The 6,707-nt window shown below is 50.6% G+C and overlaps 1 long non-coding RNA gene across 2 annotated transcripts; it reads left to right on the top strand.

Annotated features, from left to right (window-relative positions):
- Positions 1-5,724: 5,724 nt before the first annotated feature.
- Positions 5,725-6,685, top strand: LOC119338248. 2 transcript variants are annotated; one of them, XR_005163845.1, is made up of 4 exons: positions 5,725-6,043; positions 6,245-6,292; positions 6,375-6,503; positions 6,611-6,678. It is a non-coding gene; the product is annotated as an uncharacterized LOC119338248 (long non-coding RNA). The 2 variants fall into 2 exon arrangements; XR_005163844.1 differs by having other exon boundaries at positions 6,375-6,685.
- Positions 6,686-6,707: the final 22 nt, after the last annotated feature.

Here is a 6,707-nt window from a genome sequence, read left to right as displayed (position 1 = left end):
CGGAGGGAAGGGGAACGAAACTGCTCTCTCCAGGGGGTACCACCTGGTGAGAGGGAAGAAAGAGGAAAGAGGAAAGGGAGCTGCCAGGAGTATTTTCTTCGTTTCCTATAAACACAAAAAAAACTTGAACCACACACACATCACCCACTCCTCTTTGCCCACCCATCTCACCTTCTCCCCGGTTGCTCAAAAAAAACCCCTTTCCCCACACGCCGCCGCGGCTTGCTCTGCCCGCCCTCTCCGCCGTCGTCTCTCTGCCAGCCCCAGCCCTAGCCCCTGCCTTGCTCCCTCTCCGCACTCTCCACCCCTGACGACCAGCATGGCCGCTTGTGTCGACCGCGTTGTCGCTCCCCCCTCACCTAGCACTGCCGCCGCTCCGATGGGGGAAGGTCCAGGCCGGCGTGGCGGCGCGTCACAGAGCCACCCCCAAACGCCCTGCAGCTTGCAGCTAGCCACCACCTGGTTTGTTCCTCTTCTTGGCTTTTGTAGGCTCCATGATTTGGGGGAAAAGAAATTTGGTGACCGAACTGTGCTGCTTTGTTCATCAATCATAGACTCTAGTGTAGTTTACATTGAGTATTGGCATGCTTTCAAGATTTTTCTGATTTAGACATCATGAGTTGCTCGATCTTTGAGAAGATCGATCCTTCTAGAGTTTCTTTTCCCTCTCGTGGTCATATTGGTAGGAGTTTCTGGAGGAAGACATCGAGTCAATGATGGTGATCGAATCAACGTTCATTTGAAGTGCAACCTGGATCGTGAAGATTGTGTTAGTTTGCGTTCCCCTTTCATCTTACCCTACGCTTGAATCTCGGGACGAGATTCTTGTTTAGTGGGGGTGAGTTGTCACGTCCCCAGTTCAAGCCTTGCTTGTCTCTGCATAAGCATCCATGCATCATGTTTAAATTTAAAGAAACTTGAAATGGGGATTGTTTAAAACCTAGCACCAAATGAATCCAACTAGGGTCAAAATAAAATCTTTTTCATTGAACTCAAAATGCCCTCTAAAAATGTTCAACATTTCTGGTTTGAGGTGTAAGCATCTACCAAAAATGGTTTATATTTTTGCAGGACATATTGGGCTCTGAATTAAATTATACTCTATTTGCATTTGGGCATTTAAATACTATAAAATATTTTAAATGCTCAAATAATCATAAACTAAAATGTTTACTGTTGAATATATTCTAAACAGTAGCCATGATTAGTTTCATGATTTTTGGATCTGTTTAAGTATTTTATATAAAGCCCTAAAGACTACAGAATAATAGAAAACCGAAACAATAAATAAAAGAGAGAGAGATTTTACCTGGGCCACTTACCTGGCCTGGCACTGTGCCGGCCCAGCCCACCTGGCCGGCCCAGCTGGCGGCCTGGCCAACTGGCCCAGCCCACCACCGCAGCCCTCCGTCGTCTTCCTCCCCTCGCCCCGAAGCAGCTGCATGCCCGCACGCGAGCGACCGCGGCCACGTCTTCCCGCCACCTCCTGCTTGCCGCTCGCGCCCCTGAATGTCTGGACGACCTCCACGTCGTCGCCCCGACCCCCTGGACCCCTCCATTCGCCCCCAACTCCTCTCGCTCGCCCGTTCTCCGCCATGGCTGAAACCTCCATGGATGCGCCGCCGTAACCCCGCGCCCACAGCCACTCCCTTGCTCCATCTCTGCCTCCTCGAGCTCCGTATCATCTCCAGCTTCATCCTCTACGAGCCAAGCCTCGCCGGACGCCCTGCCGCGCCGCCCCCGACGCCTTCTTCTTCCTCGGGTCGCCGAGATCGCCTCCGCCGCCCCGCTCGCTCCGGCCCCTCCCTGAGCTCACCGACTCGCCCGTCGTGATCTACGTGAGCTTCTGATCATCCTACCCCTCTCCGTTCTCTCTCTGGCATGCTGTAGCCGCCACGCCCCTCTCGCCCGACTGCGCCGCCGCCTGCACTCGCCGCCGACACGACTCCGGCGACCATTTGGTCCGGGCGTCGTGTCCAACATGCTCGCTGCCTCGCGTAGCTGCTGTAGGTGCCACGAACGCGATACCACAGCCACTGCAGCCCCGTAGCCAGAAACACCCGAACGCCGGCGCCGCCTCGAGCTCGTTTCCGGTGAGCTCCGGCCGTCCCTGTTGCTGCCGCATGCCTCCCTGGATGCGGGCGAGCCCCAGCTCCTCGCGCGTGCTCTCGGCCGCCCGTTTGGTCGCCGGAGACGCAAACCCGAGCATCTCCGCCGTCTCTGGCATCACCGGCGATGAGCCGTGGACCAACTCCGGCGAGGTTGACTCGTTTGACTTGGGGTTTGACCCCCCCCCCGGGTCACTGACGCGTGGGCCATGCCCCTATTTAGTTTAGGTGTGAGTTTAATTAGCACCAATTAACCTAGTTAATTAGTTGACTCACTGACAAGTGGGCCCAGGCTCTAATTAACCTAGGTTAGTGCTAACCTAACGCTAACTAACTCTGTTAGTTAGTTGTTACACTGACATGTGGGTCCCAGCCGTCAGGTTTGACCTGGGCTGGCGCCTTTGACCTGCTGACGTCACCCTGACGCAATGCTGACGCAATAAGTATTTTCTGGATTTATTTTTATACAGGAAATTCCAGAAAATGCTCTAAACTTCTAAAATTCATAGAAATTTAACCGTAACTCAGAATGAAATAATTTATATATGAAAAATGATCAGAAAAATCCAATATATCCATCTGCACTGGTTTCATGCATGTTTAAGCTACTTAACCTTGCTGTTCATATCAAAACATGATAATGCACTTTATGAATTCATAGTTTGAGTTTGAATTTGAATCTTTGGTTCAAATAAGCTCAAACCTTCCTGCTCTTAGCTGCATTAGCCCAAATCACAACATATTTCCATGTCATGATCATGCATCATATTGTGCATTGCATTGATTGTATTTCTTCTCGGTTGCCGGTATTTGCCCCCTCTCGATAGACGTGTTCCGACGATGAGTTCGATGACACCGATGAAGAGCTATATTATCTTCAGAAGTGCCAGGCAAGAAAAAACCCCTTGTTCATTCCGATACAATCCCACTCTCTCACTCCTGCTCTCTTTTACTGCATTAGGACAACAACAATTCATCTGTTACTTGCTACGGTAGCTGAACCCCTTTATCCTCTGCATGACCTGTCATTGCCACAGTAAATAGATGAAACCCACTAGCATGAGTAGGAGTTGTTTGAGCCCCTGTTGTGCCTACTCATTCATGCTTGTTAGTCATGCCTGCTATTGCTTAGAGTTGAGTCAGGTCTGATTCATCGGGAATGAATCAGAGGTGTGTGAACATGTCCTACTGTGTGTGTGAGCAAAGTGTGTGAATACGATTTGGTAAAGGTAGCGGTGAGAGGCCATGTAGGAGTACATGGTGGGTTGTCTCACTGAAACCGTCCTCAGGAACTGAGTTCTCTGTTTGTGATCCATGAAACAGTTACTACCATGCATTGGGCCCGAAACCAATGGACCCTCTCGGCTTCTTAATCACCCTTGTCCTCTGTTCAGGAGTTGCAAGTAGTTTCTGGTGTTTGTAGTATGCTGGAGGCTGTCGGCAGCGCTGACCGGAGGGGTGGGCTGTGATGCGGTAGGCACGTGGCACGGTGTACCGGGCGCCCGTTTGGTGTCTCGGGAACCCTGCACACATCGTTTGGGGCTGTGAGCGAAACTCCGGCCGGATCTCCTCGCGGATGGAACCCGAATAGGTGATAAACCTGGACTAGAGACTTGAGTGTTTAGGTAGGTCGTGGCCGACACCCTCGTTGGGCTTCCGCTTGAAGGTTGCCGAGTACATGTCGTGTAAACGGTGGTAAGTGGTGGGAGCGTGTGTGAAGAAGTACACCCCTGCAGGGTTAATATCATCTATTCGAATAGCCGTGTCCGCAGAAAAGGACTTCTGGGTTGCCTGTATAGTTCATATACAAGTGAAAGTGGATACTCTAAAATATGCAAGATAAGTGTGAGTGCTATGGATGGCGTTCTCGTAGGGAGACGGGAGCGGATCCATAGTGGTGTATTGATATGGTGAATATGTGGACTCGTGTGCGCCACCTCAAAAGAGTTACTTGCGATCGTAGTTTAGGATAGCCACTGAGTCAAAGCTGGCTTGTTGCAGTTAAACCCCACCATCCTCTTTGTTGATAATGATGCATATGTAGATAGTTTTGATGTAAGTCTTGCTGGGTACATTTGTACTCACGTTTGCCTATTTTATGTTTTTGCAGAGAGACTTCAGTCTCACTAGTAGTTTCGCTTGGACTTCGACGTTTAGCTTGTTACCACAGCTACGATCTTGTGCCATCGGCAGGATCTGGTAGGCAGTCAGGCTTCTCAGCCCTTTTCATTTGTAGATGCCTGTACTCAGACATGTTAAGCTTCCGTTTGTGCTTTGACTTGTATGCTCTGAATGTTGGGTCGTGAGACCCATGTTTGTAATATCTCGCTCCTCGGAGCCTATTGAATAAAATACTTGAGTCGTAGAGTTATGTTGTGATGCCATGTTGTATTTACACATATCGAGCATATTATGTGTATGTTATTGAAATGCTTGGTATGTGTGGGATCTGACTATCTAGTTGTTTATCCTTGGTAGCCTCTCTTACCGGGAAATGTCTCCTAGTGCTTCCACTGAGCCATGGTAGCTTGCTACTGCTCCGAAACACTTAGGCTGGCCGGCATGTGTCCTTCTTCGTTCCTGTGTCTGTCCCTTCGGGGAAATGTCACACGATGAATACCAGAGTCCTATTAGCCCGCTATATCCCGGTTCACCGGAGTCCTGCTAGCCCAGTGCTACAGCCTGGATTCACTCGCTGATGACCGACACGTTCGATGCTGGGTCATGGATGCCTGTCCCTGTAAGTTTGTGCCACTTTGGGTTTACGACTAGCCATGTCAGCCCGGGCTCCTTATCATACGGATGCTAGCGACACCATCATATACGTGTGCCAAAAGGCGCAAACGGTCTCGGGCAAAGGTAAGGTGACACCCGTGGGAATACCGTGCGTGAGGCCGCAAAGTGATATGAGATGTTACATGCTAGATCGATGTGGCATTGAGTCGGGGTCCTGACAGTGAGCCTTCGAACAGGCGCTGCTGCGAACGACGTTGCACTTGTCGATGTGGGTAGTGGGACAAAACAAATCTCCACTCCTCTTGGATCGTGATTCTGAAGTCTTCATGCGGCAGCGCCGCCGAGGGGTTCCAGAACCGGCAACCATCTTCCACCTTCGAAGAAACTCTAGGTGCACCATATACCTCGAACGGTACAGCCGCCACAACGCCGGCCACCTCCAACACCAACACTTTTGGCTTCGCGACAACGCTGAAGGAACCGCTGACGCGGCGTGGACAAAGTCGAAGAAACAAGACCCTCGACAAGATCTCCACCGTTGTCTTTAAGGCCTTGCCTGGACAGAAATCTGTGACTCCTCAAAGCCGTCGTAGAACGCTGTCAAGGCCGTGGTTCGGAAAATTTTATTCCAGGTGAAAATGTCGGCACCGACCGAACGACGTTGCGTGAACAAACTAAAACTAAGCCTACACCTAGACATGAACCAAAAGAAATCCCAAACCTGCCGTCGCCAATGGGGCGACGAACGGAGGGAAGGGGAAGGAAACTGCTCTCTTCAGGGGGTACCACCTGGTGAGAAGAAAGAGGAAAGGGAGCTGCCAGGAGTATTTTCTTCGTTTCCTATAAACACAAAAAAAACTTGAACCACACACACATCACCCACTCCTCTTTGCCCACCCATCTCACCTTCTCCCCGGTTGCTCAAAAAAAAATCCCCTTTCCCCACACGCCGCCGCGGCTTGCTCTGCCCGCCCTCTCCGCCGCCGTCTCTCTGCCAGCCCCAGCCCCAGCCCCCGCCTTGCTCCCTCTCCGCGCTCTCCACCCCTGACGACCAGCGCGGCCGCTCGTGTCGACCGCGTTGTCGCTCCCCCCTCACCTAGCACTGCCGCCGCTCCGGTGGGGGAAGGTCCAGGCCGGCGTGGCGGCGCGTCACGGAGCCACCCCCAAACGCCCTGCAGCTTGCAGCTAGCCACCACCTGGTTTGTTCCTCTTCTTGCCTTTTGTAGGCTCCATGATTTGGGGGAAAAGAAATTTGGTGACCGAACTGTGCTGTTTTGTTCATCAATCATAGACTCTAGTGTAGTTTACATTGAGTATTGGCATGCTTTCATGATTTTTCTGATTTAGACATCATGCTGTTTTTGTGATAAGCTGACGAGTGTATGTTGCTATTTTTTCAGTGTCGGAGCGTTGGATGCCTGAAAGAACAGGACATGGCTGATTTTACGGTGATGTCTACAGTCCGAGATATGTTGAGAGCTTTGTATATAAGAGCAAAGATCTGTATTAATGGTTGATTGCCTGCTGCAGGAGCGGCATTGTTCCACTGAATGTGTTAAGATTTGCGAGGCACTGAACTGAAAGGCCTAGTCGGTCGTGGACCAGAACCTGTTCCTGCCGTGATTGTCGATCTCATAGAGAAGAAGTGTGCGGAGAAATGTTTGAATCTGATCATTTCATCCTCATACTGAACACTTTTAATTTCCGCCATGAATTTGCTATTTCCTACCAGAAAGATAATTTCCTTTTCTTCTTGGCTTTTGCAGGCTCCGTAATTTTGGGAAAAATAAATTTAGTGACCCAAGTGTGCTGCTTTCTATTCTGACCAAGTATGCTCACCAATCACAGACTGTAGACCATTGC

The sequence above is a fragment of the Triticum dicoccoides genome, chromosome 7B (assembly GCF_002162155.2).
Source record: "Triticum dicoccoides isolate Atlit2015 ecotype Zavitan chromosome 7B, WEW_v2.0, whole genome shotgun sequence".
In the NCBI taxonomy this organism is placed as follows: domain Eukaryota; kingdom Viridiplantae; phylum Streptophyta; class Magnoliopsida; order Poales; family Poaceae; genus Triticum; species Triticum dicoccoides.
This window is presented reverse-complemented; position numbering and strand designations above follow the sequence as displayed.